This window comes from Phytophthora infestans, genomic scaffold (assembly GCF_000142945.1).
Source record: "Phytophthora infestans T30-4 supercont1.65 genomic scaffold, whole genome shotgun sequence".
Lineage (NCBI taxonomy): Eukaryota > Oomycota > Peronosporomycetes > Peronosporales > Peronosporaceae > Phytophthora > Phytophthora infestans.
The window spans coordinates 568,944-584,265 of NW_003303694.1; the positions used below are offsets into that span (position 1 = coordinate 568,944).

A 15,322-nucleotide genomic window follows, 5' to 3' on the forward strand; every position below is an offset into this window, starting at 1 on the left:
GCGAAGGTCCACTTCCTCCTCTCGCGGTTGTCTGGGAAAGCCAAGGAATGGGCCCTCGGCAAGTTGGTCGTCGGCCCCAACGCCTTCCCCACTCTCGATACCCTCCAGAGTGACCTTCGGCTCGCGTTCGAGCCGCCGTAAGATGAATCCCGAGTGCGGGGAGACTTCTTCACCCTTCGGCAAGGCACGATGGCTATGCGCGACTACGTCCAGAAGCCACGACACCTCGCGTCGTGTATCGTGTCCAAGTCCATCGATATGGCCTCTCAGATTCATGTGTTCGTGTTCGGTATGCGCGAAGGCATGACGCGCTACTGCCTTACAAGATCGGACCCCTCTATACTCGGAAGAGGCATTCGCCCTCGCATTACGCGAGGACTACGTGGTTCCGGCGTCATACGCCCACGCGTGCCCGCTTCAGCTCGGGAATTTGCGCCCGAGCCCATGGACATCGACGCTACCGATGCGACGAGCAATCGTCAGCGTCACGTAGCGCGTCGGAGCGGTGCTCGGAGCAGTCGCTCTCTCACCTGCCTCCGTTGCCGGAAGGTCGGTCATCGCGCGGCGGATTCCTGCGCGCCAGCTCCAGTGCTTGCGCATGGCGATGCCGAGCCCGTGAGTTCTGACCCGCAAAAAAATGGTCAGGGCCAGTAGGTGCGGGGCGCCCTACTGGCTGGAATGGAGGCCCGGGTCCCCCGGTGGCAACCCAACCTCCTAGCCCTCCTCTGCTACATGCACACTTTCATGCCACCACCACGCCGAGCGATTCAAGATTGATCATTGTCAGTCTTCATGTCGCCGGTGCACGGCGACCACTGCGAGCGCTCCTTGATTCAGGAGCGACCAACAACTTCTTCCGCGCGTCGTGCTTGTCGGCACTTCCGTCGGACATCACTGTCCGCAAAGGTAGAGGGGAGGTCGATGTCAAGTTGGCCGACGGGAAATCACGCCGCGTTGCGCGGCGCGAGATTACACTTCCGTACACGTTCGAAGGTTTCCGAAGCAGCGACGACTTCCTCGTCATTGAGATGAATTACGCGTTTGACTGCATCCTGGGTATGCCGTGGTTGACACGCTATCAACCAGAGATTGACTGGTTAGCCCGGTCGGTCAAGCGTCGCAGTGATTATGATGTGAGCGAGGTGTTCACGCACCTCCTGGTCGCCCAGTAGGATTGCCCTCACGTCACCATCGTGGACCGGTCATCCACGACGCACGTTGTGCACAGAGTGAGCGATGGCCCTCTCTGCACGGCTTGCGCAGTGCTTTTAACTGACGAATCCCCGCGGCAACGCGGGGATGAAGACCAACTGGCGGTCGAGCAGGGGCTCCCGCAGATGTACGAGACGGCGGTCGAGCAGGGGCTCCCGATAGAGGGGGTGACATCTCGTCCAGCGAGAGCGACTCGCCATCCTCGAGCTCGCACTCGAGGCGGCAAAAGAGGAAGTCGAAGCGGCGTCGGCTGAAACCTCGCTGAGAGCCCGTACCAAGTGACAGCTCACCGACGGCGTCAGTCTGCATGTTTGAGTATGTGGAAGGTACCTCCGGTCGCCGACGAACACTCGAGCTTGCAAACCCCCCTCGAGAGTCGGTGTCGATCACTCGACTTCCAGGTGTCTCCTGGACGAACTTCCTTCGCGGCCTCAAGGACGGTGAAATCGAACAGGTCTGCCTGATCACCGACGCCGATTCGGCGTCGCTCGAAGTGAATGCAGTCAGTGACGACGACGCTCCCTCGCGTCCAAAGAGCGCCGAGCCGAAGTCAGCCCGCGAGGAGCGCTTCGCAGCGCAATCTTGGGAAGCGCTACGCGAATCCGGCAATCCAGTCTACGAGTCCGCCCGCGAATATGAAGATTTTATTCCGGATAAGATCCCAGCTGAGCTACCAGCTGACCGAGAAATTCGCCACGAGATCAATCTCGTGCCCGGCTCGAAGTATTGTGTGACGCGGCAGTGGCCGCTCCCGCGAGATCAGGTCCAAGCTATCGATGACTTCTTCGAGAGCCGCCGCAAGGCGGGTCATGTGTGTGAGAGCACATTGCCGCTCTCCAGTCCGACCTTCTGTGTGAAGAAAGCCACGGGTGGGTGGTACATCGTCCATGTCTTCAACAAGCTGAACGACGCTACCATCCCTGCCTAGACGCCGATTCCTCTGAAGGACATGGTGCTCGACGCAATATCGGGTAGTGAGGTCTTCAGCGCCATCGACTCGACCGATGGGTTATACCCAATCCTCATGAGGCTGAGCGACATACCGCTCACAGCGGTAAGCACTCCCGGTGGTATGCTCTGGGAGTGACTTGGTATGCCACAAGGCTTGAAGAATGCTCCCGCCACGTTCAATCGCATGGTATCCCATGTGCTGCGCCCGCTCCGCGATTTTGCACCGAGCTACTTCGACGACATCTTCGTACACAGTCGCGCTGAGGGAGGCCTCAGCGCGCTTGAAGTCCACTCGAAGCATCTGAGGCAATTCTTCCAAGTGATGCGCAAAAACAAGCTGTATCCAACTTGAAGAAGTGCATATTCTGCGCGCCGGAGATTCCGGTGTTTGGCTGCTTTCTAAGCAAGAACGGCATCCGCGCCGACCCTGAGAAAGTGTCGTCATATGTGCGTGGCTTACGCCACAGAATCCCACTGAACTGCGTCAGTGGTTAGATCTCGCAATTTATCTCCACAAGTACACGAAGAATTACGCCGGAATAATCCAGCCGCTCTCTTCGTTGTTGAAGAAAGATGCATCGTGGTCGTGAACTTCCGCACATCAAGCTGTCTTCGACTCGGTGAAGAAGAGTCTCGCCGAGGCCCCAATCCTCGCGCTCCCGGATGACGCGAAGCCTTTTCACGTCGTCTGCGACGCGAGCGATTTCGCCATCGGCTGTGCGCTGATGCAATTCGATGATGAAGGTCGAGAGCGTGTCGTAAGCTACCAGTCCAGACAGATGAAGTCGGCGGAGCGCAACTACCTTGTTTACGACAAGGAGCTCCTTGCGATGCGCTACGCTCCGATCAAATTCAGAGTGTACTTTTTGGGTGAGATACCTTCGCGGTGTACACCGACCATGCATCGCTGAGGACAGCGGTGAAGAGTCCTCATCTCTCCCAGCGGATGGCCCGCTGGCTTTCAATTTTCTTTGAGTACAATTTCGTGGTCCATTACAAGCCCGGCAAGAACAACATTCTCGCCGACGCTTTGTCTCGGCGTCCCGACTACGACCCACGCGGTGCATTGGGTCGACAAGCTTCGCTCGATGAAGACGATGTAGACGAGTGTGCCACGTGCGAAGCGTCAGAAGTCAACCTGACGAGCGTCTCCCCGGTAATGCCACTCCGAGACGAAATCCGAGCTGCTTACGAGCATGACTCGACGTACTCCAGTATCATGGAGCATCTCCGCTCCCCCAGCGCCGACACACTGGGAGCCCATTCCCGCTCTGTACGAAAAAAACCCCACCGATTTCGTATCGAGGACGAGCTGCTGACGTACAGCACCAACAACTTCGATGCCCCACGTTTCGTTGTCCCAAACGACCCCGATCTGCGCTCACGGATTATAAATGAGTTTCAAGATGCCCCGCTGGGCGCTCCCCTCGGTCGCGAGAAGACGTTTGCCGCGGTGTCACGCGACTTTTATTGACCCCACCTGTACAAATGGGTACGTAAGTGGGTGCGCACCTGCGAGATCTGCCAGCGCGTAAAACCTGCCTCGTCTTCCCAAGTTCCCCTGCGTCCTCTACTGTTGGCCACCGAGGCCTGGCGCTCGGTGTCGATGGACTTCATTTTCGGGCTCCCACCCGATGCTAAAGGACGCTCAGGTGTCTTGGTGTTCGTAGACCGCTTCAGCAAGATGGTCAACATGATTCCGGTGTCGGATGCGATCACCGCAGCAGATACCGCGGTGCACTTCCTTGATGCCGTCTTCCGTCATCATGGCCTTCCCGAATCTATCGTCTCCGACCGCGACCCGCGCCTCACGTCGGCCTTCTGGTCGAAGCTCTTCGATCTACTGGGCTCGAAGCTGGTGATGTCCACAGCAGCCCATCCGGAAACGGACGGCCAGACGGAGCGCGCAAATCGCGTCCTCGAAGACGTCCTTCGAAGCTACGCGACGTCGTTCTCCAGCTGGAGCTCGTTTCTGCCTCTGGCCGAGTTCGCGCTGAACAACGCGGTACACGCGTCGGCTGGGCTGACGCCCTTCTTCATTAACAACGCGCGACACCCACGTGTCCCAGCTCTCCTCGCCGTGGGCCATCCCACAGCGCCGTGTGTCTCCACTCTGGGTGGGGAAGAAGCTACCGACAAGCCGTCTACTCCAGCTCCGATGTCTCCGGCGACAACACCGGTACTGGGTCAACCGGTACATACACCGGTTGCTAATGATATCTCGAGTGTATCCCCAGTTCCCACGCCGGTCAGCGCAGTGACACGTTCCGTATCGAGCCTACTTGCGCCGGCTAACTACGCGCCGAAATATGCGGCGCGACCAATCGACTCCGCAGTCGTCTCCGACTTTGTACAACAGCGCCAAGCGGTCACCCGCTATGTTCGAGACGCACTGCAGGATGCAGTGGACAAGCAGAAGGATAACGCTGATGAGACTGGCCGCAAGAACACGGCCACGTTTACGACAGGCGAACGAGTGCTCCTGTCGACTGAAGGTATCAGAAACTCTGCGGTTACCAACCTCGGCGCGAACAAACTCGCGCCGCGCTTTATTGGGCCGTTTACGGTTATTAAGGCCGTTGGTGACGCTTACACTCTGGCCATTCCTTCGACACTACGGCTACATCCGACGTTCTACGTCGGACGTTTAAAGAAGTACCATCCGTCCGAGATCCCGGACGCTGATTCGTCCTCGAGTGACGCGGCAACTTTCCAGTGAGATGAATCTCCTCCTTTGATCGATTCTTGGGGCGCTCAGCGTTGGATCGCTGAGCGAATCGTCGACCATGACCTTCGCCAGTGTCATGGTACCCGCGACGGTCACACTGAAGCGTTTTCACAGGGCCGCGCCCTGCGGGACAAGGAACAACACTATCGCGTGCGTTGGCTGGGACTCTCCCCAGGCGAAGATACTTCGGAGCCGCGCAGTCGCTTGCTGGAAGACGTTCCCGACATCGTGAACGAGTACGAGAAGACACTCACGTTCCGAAGCGTGAGTGAGCCGGGTGTTGATACCCGCGGTGGAGAAGGCGACCAGCCTCCGCGGGTACACGGAGGCGCTCGCCGGGATCGAGCCGGTGACCAGCTACACGAGAGCTCGGCACTGTACCGCTGAGCAACTCGGTGAGTAAGCCGAGTGAACAAGTGAGTGAGTGAGTGAGCGAGCGAGTGAGTGAGTGAGTGAGTGAGAGTGAGCGAGTGAGTGCGAGCGTGAGTGAGTGACGCGATGTTCCACGACGACGAGTGAAACCCCAGCTCGCAGGTCACCTATATTCCGACGTCGCAGTCGCCTGGGTCTACAGGATACTTCTCCGTACGCTGTGCAGTCGCACATCGTCGCTCAGTCAACTAAGTAAAGTGGTTGCTGTCCCCGTATTCGCGGTCTTAAGTACCTCGTGCGCTGTCTTCGTGATCCTCGTGTCTGCTAAGACATCGTGGACGTCCCACGATGAGTGTACCCACAAGCACAAGGAAGTCTCCAGTCGGCGCTCAATCTTTGCGTCTGTATTTATCATCGTGCCAGAGTTTCTTTGCAAAAACACTTGCACGTGCACTTGTCGCGGAGTTTGATCTCCGTGGGAATCGAGCTCACGCGTACTATGCTCCGTTACCTGCTCGGACACGACGTCGCAGAGATTTCGATGCGCCTCAGAGCAATTCCAAAAGTCCAAGCTCCACTCCACCAGAACCTCGCCTGGCTCCTCGAAGCCCACGTGTGTCGACACCAGCGCCAGCGCCGGTGGCCTCCAAGCTGTTGTCTGAGATGGCTTCTCGCTCTGCACGCTCGCTGCCGAGCGCGGTGTCTCTTTTTGATACGCCAGTGGCTTGATGTCGTGAGTGTCGTCGCTGCCGTCTCCACCGTTCCAGCAGGCTTCTCCAATGTTCTTCATCAGCGCTTATGTTGCGTAAGAGGGGGGGGGTAATGTAATGGGCTCCTCCATTACATTAGTATGTAGATTTCTTTACATAAGTAGGTGCATCAGCACACGACTAGCGTGTGCTAAAATGCCTCCATGCCATTGGCTGATATATGGGTAGCCTGATCCATTATTAGCCAATTGGACTATGACGTGTATTTGAGTGGCCAGGGCTGTGGCCTTGGTCCTAAAGTAAAGTCAGAGTTGATTTTTCCTTAAACCTAAGACTCAGTCGTCCTATTGCGAGCTTCCTCAACCCTAAAGTCTAAGCAAGTCGCGGAGTAAATACCTGGTCCGTTACACACAGGTCGGTGGCTCGAACCCACCAGGGCACAGCTCTCTCGTTCCATGAACTGCTGCCCACGTTTGGACAAGCTTAAGGGCAACACCCTTTTAGCTCAGTGGTCGAGCTTTGGCTTTGGAAGCCACAGGTCGGAGGTTCGATTCCACCCCGACGCAGCCCTCTCATACCATGAGTAGTCCGTACGCGGATAAACTTACGGGCATCGCCCTTATAGCTCAATGGTAGAGCTCCGGCCTGGAAAGCCAAAGGCCAGTGGTTCGATCCCCGTCCATGTCATGCCACTTTCGCTGTTACAGCGCATCCACATCTGGATCATGCTCATCAAGCAAGTTGTTTCAAAACAACTATGCGTCTATCGAGACGCTTGTGCCTGAACCCTGCTAGCATAACACGAAACACCTGCTTCCTTCGGGACCACGTCCATAACACACGAGGTCTCTCCACCTCCTGCTCTCGCTGCAAGCACCGCTCATACGTACGAGCTCGCTGCTGCAGCCACTGGTCAGAGCCGGAGCTCAACTACTGAGCTGTTCGCACCCCACTCTAGTGGGAGGTGCCCAGCGCCTGGCGACGCTGTCGGACGCCAAGGTGGCGCTTCGGCACAGGATGTGCCCGGTCGTAGGCGTCCACGACGTCAGGGCAATCTTGTTGGAGGATAACCTCAAACTCCCATGTGCTCTGTGAGTGAGGATAACCCGTCCACTTCACAAAGTACTGGGTACGACCCTGGCGTCTACGCCGCGCCCCAATGTGTTCCACGTGATAGTGGATCTCACCATGCTCGTCGAGCAGAGCTAGAGGAGGCCTTGCCTCAGCTGGGTTCTCGCGGGGAGAGTCAGCACTTGCCGGAACGGCGTCTGCGTAATACGACGCCGGCGTCCACGACGCGAACGTTCACGTTCACCGCCCATCGCTCGGTCTCGAAGCGATGATCCATCTTGTAGATAGGTTAGAGCCACCACTGTTGACTCACAACCAGGTCTCGGACCTTGAGCGTACAGTCGCTCGGCTGAACATTCAGCTTGCCTTGCTCCTGCATCGCGATCTCTTCGCTCCGCTACCTGTGGCTCTGCCACATGCTGTTAATAAGCCTGCTGTGGGTCCACCACCTGCTGTCGTTCAGCCTCTCGTGGCTCTACCACCTGATGCCCTGTAGATGTCCGTGGCCCAGCCACCGTTGGCGTTAACGCCTCCGCGCTCACCTGAGCAGGGTCTTGATATGGCTTAAGCAAGCCAGCATAAAAGACCGGATGCGTGCGCATCTTCTTCGTTAGGACATTGCCTTTTCACGGCAAAGGTACGAGTTGAGCGTATACGCTAGGCCTTTCCTGGGCACGACCTTGAACGGTCCTATGAACCGAGGTCTCAACCTCGTCTTGAAGACTGCAGACACTGCATGAGCTGGTAGTTTTTTTTTGCGTTTAATAAAACTTGGTCACCGACCTCAATCCTCTCAACATTGCTTCTGCCCTTGGTATCGGCATGTTCCTTCTACGTGTCTTGGCTTTCAGCCATAGCGTCGCGTACTTGACGCATTACGCTCAGTCTCAAGGTAACAAAGTCATCGTCTTGCTTGCGAGCCGCACCAGGGTTGCCATCAGCTAGCCGCTCGGCTATCCCTCCCCCATCAAGCTCTGAGCCACTGCGTGGCGGCGTCAGTGGGACGCGAGGGTTTACCAAGCCGTTCACATAGAACGAAGTCTAGCCTGTGGAGGCGTGCACTGCATTATTTAATGCGAACTTAGCGAGTGGGAGCATCTGGCTTTAGCGTTTTGGCGCCTCAGCGCAAACGCTTCGGAGGATATCCTACACAACGCGATTCACGCGTTCGGTTTGACCGTCGGTCTGCGGATGGTTCGCTGTGGACATGTCCAAACCAGCGCCGAGCACTCCGATGAGGGACGTCCCAGACTTTGCGATGAAGCGCGGGTGTCGATCCGAGACAATTGCCCCAGGCAAGCGATGTTGGCGAAAGACTCGGTCTAAAACAGCAAAGCTGTACCTTCACCATCAATGTTGTCCGGCACCACCGCTAAATGAGCCATCTTGCTCAATCGGTCTACAAAGATCACAATACCCGTGTTTCCTGCCTTATCCTTGGGAAGGCCAAACACAAAGTCCATACTCATGGACTGCCAACATCCCTTGGGAACAGGCAAACGCGTCAATGGCGCTGCCGTGCTTGGCGCGGACTTTGTCCGTTGACACGTCTCGCACGTGCGTACATAGGTGTCAACCCACTTATACCTCTTGGACCACCAGTACATCGAACCCACCGAGCCATTGGCTCTCTCCCGAACTAAGTGCCCGCCCACAGGCGTATCGTGAACCTCATAGAGGATTCGATACTTTAGATCCTCATCATGAGGGGCGACTACACGAGGGTTATCCTCAGAGTCGGTGCTGTAATACAGCAGGCCGCCATCGAGCGAGTATCGATGCAGCATCGCGCGTAAGCGCCCAGACAATTCCTTGTCAGAGTCTTTAAACTCTTCGCTCCCAAGAGCCCGTAGCAGCGCAACGCACATGTCGACTTGTGCATACGCTCCGCGTATCAAGTCAGGCACTGACGACGTCACTGTCGTGACATGAGCTAACTCGTAGTCCGGCCTGCGCGAGAGCGCATCGGCCACTACATTAAGCCGCCCCGGCTTGTGCTTCACCTCGAAGTTATACTCGGCAACAAAGGAAAGCCATCTTGCCATTCTCTGAGAGAGATGAGGCGACTGTGTCGCAGTGCGCAGCGACGCATGATCAGTAAATATCACAAAAGGCTTAGAGCCTAGCAGGTGTACCCTGAATTTGACTAGAGCATACTTCATTGGAAGTAGCTCTTTGTCATGAACTGGATAGTTCTTCTCTGCAGCTTTGAGCTGGCGAGACTCAAACGCGATCACGCGTTCACGCCCTTCGGCGTCTGCTTGTAGTAAAGCACAACCGATTGCAAAATCGGAGGCGTCACAGACAACGCTAAACGGACTATCCGGGTCCGGTAGCGCAAGGATCGGAGCCTGGAGAAGGCTCTCCTTCACAGCCTCAAAGGCTCCGTCGTGCTCGACGTTCCAGCACCATGGTGCTTCCTTCTTAAGGAGATCTGATAATGGCCGAGCCATCTACGCGTAGTTCGCGCTGTACTTGCGCAAGTAATTGGTTAAGCCTAGCCACTTGCGTAAGTCTTTTTGGCTCTTGGGAACCGGCCAGTTCACGATGGCCTTGACTTTGGCAGGATCTGCCCGTAAGCGACGCTTCCCAATGAAGCACCCGAGGAAAGGTATCTCCTCCGTGCCAAAGACGCAACTTGTGCAAGTTGGCATACAACTTATTAGTGCACATGCACTCGAGCACCGCTCGCAAGTGGCCAATGTGGCTCTCCACGTCTGATATTCCGTGCTCAGCACGACTATGGACGAAACAATCTTCAAAGTACGTCTGAGCGTACGCCCGGTGGGGCCTAAACAGCTGCGTCACAAGACGATTGAACGTTGCTGGTGCATTTAACAGTCCATGGGGCATGACCAGCCACTCCAGAGCGTACCGCTCAGAGTGATCACCGCTGTCAGCTGAATGTCGCTCGCTCTCATGAGCTAATGGTAGTAGCCATCGACCAAGTCGAGTGCGCTGTACGACGTACAGCCTACCATGTTGCTCTGCAGAACATCCTTGCGAGGAATTGGCGTTTGCGCCGGGATGGTGGCCGTATTTTGCTTGCTAAAAGCATGAACAATGCGCCACTTGCCGTTTGGCTTTCTGACACTGTCGAGTGCGGAGACTTACGCTCACGTACCATCCCTGCCTCGTGCTTCGCACAAAAGAATGCGTCAATGACGTCACACCGCTCTCTTAACAAAGGCCATTGCCTTGTTAAGCAGTATTTGGTTCCAGAAACCAGGTCAATCTCATGACACACGCCTCGATCCGGAGGCAGACCCGTCGGTGGGTCTTTCGAGACAACGTCTCCACATTCCTTCACCACCGGGTAGAAGGGATCCGAAGGATCTTTTAGGAAAGATGATTCACTTCGTGCTCTCAGCGCTTCTTGGTGTCCTCTAGGACCGCGTCGTCCACGACGGATGAGAAGTTCAACAACTCCTCAGGTCCCAGCAGGACCACCTCGGCTAGCTCGCCTGCCTTCGCCAAACTCGGCGATGGACATCCCGTCCAGCTCTAGCAAAGCATCTACAGCGGGCAGAGTGTCAAGGCTGATGTCGCCTTCGACCTCCCCCGTCACGCCATTGACGAGTGTGTACAGCTGTTCACAGTAATCACGTGGAGCCTCACCGCTCGTCACGTTGGACACCTCGTCTGACGTCGAAGACGTCACAGACGCCCTGCGTCTTCTTCTCCTCTCCCTCCGCGACCGAGCCCAGGCCGGATGAGGGCGGTGTGGCGACATCTCCATCACCATCATCGAGTGAAGCAGCACCATCACTCCTCGAGGAGCAGACAGTGTCTCGCGAGACACTCGGCGGAGAGCCAAGATTTCCTTGACCTTCACACAGAGAACTAGGTGTCACTTAATCTGCATCACCTGGGCCGCGCACACGATGTCTCGCCTCGCAGTCGACCGCGGCCCTCGGGCCACGCAGCGGTAGGTCATCGACCAGATCCGTACCAGTCAGTGGATTACGCGCCACTCCGCGTTTGCCCTCACCAGGACCCAGCAGCTGGTCGTTGACCTGACCTGCACCGCTAAGCGGATAACGTGCCGCACCACGTACGGCCTCCGTGCATACAGCAACCTCGTTGGTGACAATTTCTGACATACCAATGTCCAGCACTTCAACCGCCTCGGCCTCGTATTCGCGCCAAAAGCGCTTCTGCTTCCTAGTAGAGGTGCGTTCATGACTCATCAAAGATCCACTAGGAGCAGGGTGCGACGCACCCAGCGTTTTCGACTTCCAGTCGATCCATGGCTTATATCGCTCCAGCCATGCCATGCCAAGTATAAGGTCATATCTCGCATCCAGGTCTAAGACCAAACAGCGTTCCACGCTATCGAAATTCTTAAACTTCACTCCAAGGTCGACAGAGACCTTCGACACAGCTACCAGTGTCCCCGTCGCAAGACGGACAGAGATCGTATCTATCGCTGGCACTTCCGGTGCCTCAGCATACAGCTGACTCCCTTCTAGGGTGGAGCGACGGGCGTAGTTGCCCGAGGCTCCCGAGTCAATAAAGACTCCATGGCTTTGCAAAGCCTTTCACGCTCGCTTGAGCGACCAGCAAGCCCGACTTGCACACACTCTTCTCGGGGCTGAGCCACGTTGCCCTCTACCTCCTTGAGGTACAACAGAACTCAGTTCTTTTCCAGCATGCGCGGGGGGCCGCCCGCGCATACTGGGAGTTGCCGGTGCCCGGAAATGACCCGGAGGGTTGGCTCGCCGGAGCCCCGCGCTTCTTGCGCAGAGGGCAATAGACCCTGAAGTGCTTAGTGCTATTGCACACAAATCATCGGCGGATGCCGGCGCGCTGCTCCGCAGCAAGAAGCTCCGCTTCTTCTTCTTCAGCATAGCTGAGGTCAATCGGCTCCAGATTTCTCGAAGAGCTCGCGCTACCAGCGCTCCAACCAGGTCGAGCCGACCTAAAGTTGTGCTTGGCATTCAATGCCAAATCCACCGCCTCTTCGAAAGCGTTAGAGTGTACACGGAATACTTCCGTTCGAGCTGCGCTCACACGAAGTCCCTCCATGAACACGGTCACGCTGACCAGTTCCGGAAGAGGGTCCTCCGCCATTCCGGCGATAAGAGCTCTCAGCGCTTGGACATAGTCCAATAACTTCTTTTTAGCCTGCCGGGTAGCAAGGAACTTCGACCGGATACGGTACGCCTGATTAGGCGGCGCGAACACGCGCGAAATCTGTTGCTTCAGCTGATCCTAAGTGGGAAATGCAGCGTCAACAGACGTGCCGCACGTTAGTGCCCATTCGCGAGCGCGACCTCCAAGCGTGGAGATAGCCAGCGCCACGCGCTGATGCTCAGACTGAAGCAGGGCCGATCCCATGTCCACTCCGTACCCCTGTGTGTTCCACACCATGTAACCCCGTCACACGTGTATTAGGAAGCGTAAGCTGCGTTTCTCGTATATTAACTATACTTTCGTCCGAAAGTATAGATCTACTTAAATAGGAAAGCAAAGCCAATTTCCGGTAAAATGAGAACTGTTTATTTGTTTGTATGGGCTGTCCTCCTAATCTAATATTCTAAATGAAAGGTATTTATCAACGAATGGTTGACAGAATCCTATTATTCTCATTGGTTGAAGATATTGACTTTCAACCAATGAATGCCTTGAATGTATGCAGACCAACAGTCGGCCAAATGTAGCCATTGGTGTATCTCACACCGATGTGGAAAACCTCTTTCGTAACCAAGTGGCTATGTGTAGCCACTTGCGTGTATCCCCGTTACAACCTCCTTCATGGAGCTGGACCAAGGTGGGTCTGTGAGTCAGCTGTCCCCTGCGGATCATGGTACCGCTTAAGACGTCGAACGTAGAACGTCGGATGCGTCGTCATTAGCTTAGGCAGAATGATGGTGTACGACGCACCATGTCTGATCAGAACGCGAACAATTCAATGAAGTTGTTGTTGTCGACAGAGCTGATAGTGTCTAGTGGTAGGTTTCTTGTGTCTAATAACACTCATTCACCCACTTTAAACACAGCTAAGCTTCTTCTTCCACGTTTGTCGGAGTACTTCTACAGTCTGTCCTGGGCCGCTGCCATGGCATCTCGGACCCTGCTGATCAAACTCAGTTTGGTGTCCACAAAGAGCTCCACATGTTTCCGCAGCGAAACCAGTCTCACATCTGAGACCTGGGAGGAAAGAGCTTTTCGAACCTCTCCCCTTATTAGAATAGAGGATGCAGCGTCTCCTCGAAGCGTGAGAGGTAATCTGGGGGTGACGAAAACCATTCAAGTAGAGCGGCGTGAACTCCGTGGACGCGTGCATCGTGTTGTTGAGCGCATACTCAACAACTGGAAGCTGCGTCGACCACGTACGTGGGCCCCCCGCGCACACACTGCGCAGAGTGTCCTCGAGCACACGATTGACGCGCTCCGTTTGGCCGTCCGTCTGCAGAAGGTCCGCATTGGACATCTGCAGACGAGTTCGGAGTAAAGGGAATGGCGTCCTCCAGAACGCGGCCGTGAACCGCGGGTCTCGATCCGAGACAATCGTCACCGGGAGACCGGAACACACCATCGACGAACAACCTCGCGGTCTGTTCGCCTGTGACGGTGACGGGTACTGAAGCGAGATGTCTCATCTTGCTCAGCCGACACACGAGCACCAAAATCCTGGTGTTGTCGTGTCCGTCGGTGGGAAGCCCAAAGATGAAGTTTAGACTCATCGACTTCTAACAGTCAGCCAGTATGGGCAGGCTCTGTAACCGAGCAGAAGCGGGCCCTGCGGGCTTAACCCGCTGACATGTTTCGCATGTCTTCCTGTACCTGGCGACCCAAATGGCCGCTGAAGAGTGCTTCGTGTGCCTCTGCGAGGATGTCGAGCTTCCGAACCTCGTCGTTGGGTACGACCACTCGTGACTAGGCTCCACGCGGTAATTTAGGAGGCCATCCTTCAACTCATATCGGTGGGGCCGGGAGCGCTGTCGCGACGAAAGCCAGGCGGACTTTGCGTTCGTTCCTGCTGCTAGGAACTTGACGATAGGTGCGTCATTTTCATCGTCCCAATACGCCACGCGTATCCGGTCAAATAGATCCGTTGTCACCCGTGTGATGTCGGCCAACTCGTAGTCTGGACGCCGAGAGAGGGCGTCCGCAAGCACGTTGATATTGCTTGACTTGTACTCAGCGCGAAAATTGTACTCCGCAAAGAAGGACAGCCACCTCGCCATCCGTTGGGAGGGGTGAGGCGAATTCGTCGCCGTCCTCAAGGACGCGTGGTCTGTGAAGATCACAAAGGGCCTTGAGCCCAGAAGAGGAACCCGAAGCTTAACAAGGTCATACTTCATTGCCAGGAGCTCCTTTTCGTGGACAGGGTAGTTCCGTTCGGCGGCTTTGAGCTGCCTGGACTGGAACAGGATGACTCGTTCGTGTCCAGCCGCATCGGCCTGCAGCATGCACAATCGATTGCATAGTCGGAGGCGTCGCAGACACGCTGAACGGCTTACTCTCGTCCGGCAGGGCCAGGACAGCCTCTTCGAGACTGGCCTTGATGCTGTCAATAGCATCCTGCTGCACTTGCTCACAGCGCCAGTTGGTGTCCTTCTGAAGAAGGCCCGACAAGGGCTTAGCGAGGCCCGCGTACCCTGCGCTGTTCCTGTGAAGGTAGTTGGCTAAGCCCAATAATTTTCGAAGATCCTTTTGGGATCGGGGCGTCGGCCATGTTGCAATGGCCTGGACCTTGTTTGGGTCATCCCGAACGCCCACGTTGCTTACGAAGCAACCGAGAATTTTGATCTCTGGTGACGCGAAGACGCACTCGCCGATGTTGGCGTAGAGCTTGTTCGCTCGCATCACGTCCAACACTCGATGGAGGTATCCCAAATGCACCACCATGGCCGCCTTGACCCCCTCGGCACGGCTGGTGACGAAGATGTCGTCAAAGTACGTTTGTACGAAGGCACGCAATGGCCTTAACAGTTGCGTCACCAGGTGGTTGAATGTCGTCGTGTCGTTAGACAAGCCCTGCGGCATGACGAGCCACTCCCAAAGCATACCGCTTGGAGTGCTCACCGCGATGAGCGAGATGTGGCTCTCACGCATCAGGATCTGATTGTATCCGTTTACCAAATCCAGCGCACTGAACAGTACGCATCCGGCCATGTTGTTTAGCAACACATCCTTTCGAAGGATTGGTGTCTGGGCCGTACCGTCGCGTTGAACAGCTTGTTATAAGCGTGAACCAGACGCCACTTCCCGTTCAGCGTCCGAACGCAGAAAGTCGGCGTCGGGTGCGGGGACTTTGACCCCACACCAT

The 15,322-nt window shown here is 56.1% G+C and overlaps 1 pseudogene across 1 annotated transcript; it reads left to right on the forward strand.

Annotated features, from left to right (window-relative positions):
- The first annotated feature begins 6,469 nt into the window (after positions 1–6,469).
- PITG_29681 lies at positions 6,470–6,539 on the forward strand (annotated as a pseudogene). The gene has a single exon. The product of its transcript is annotated as a tRNA-OTHER (tRNA).
- The last annotated feature ends 8,783 nt before the right edge of the window (positions 6,540–15,322 follow it).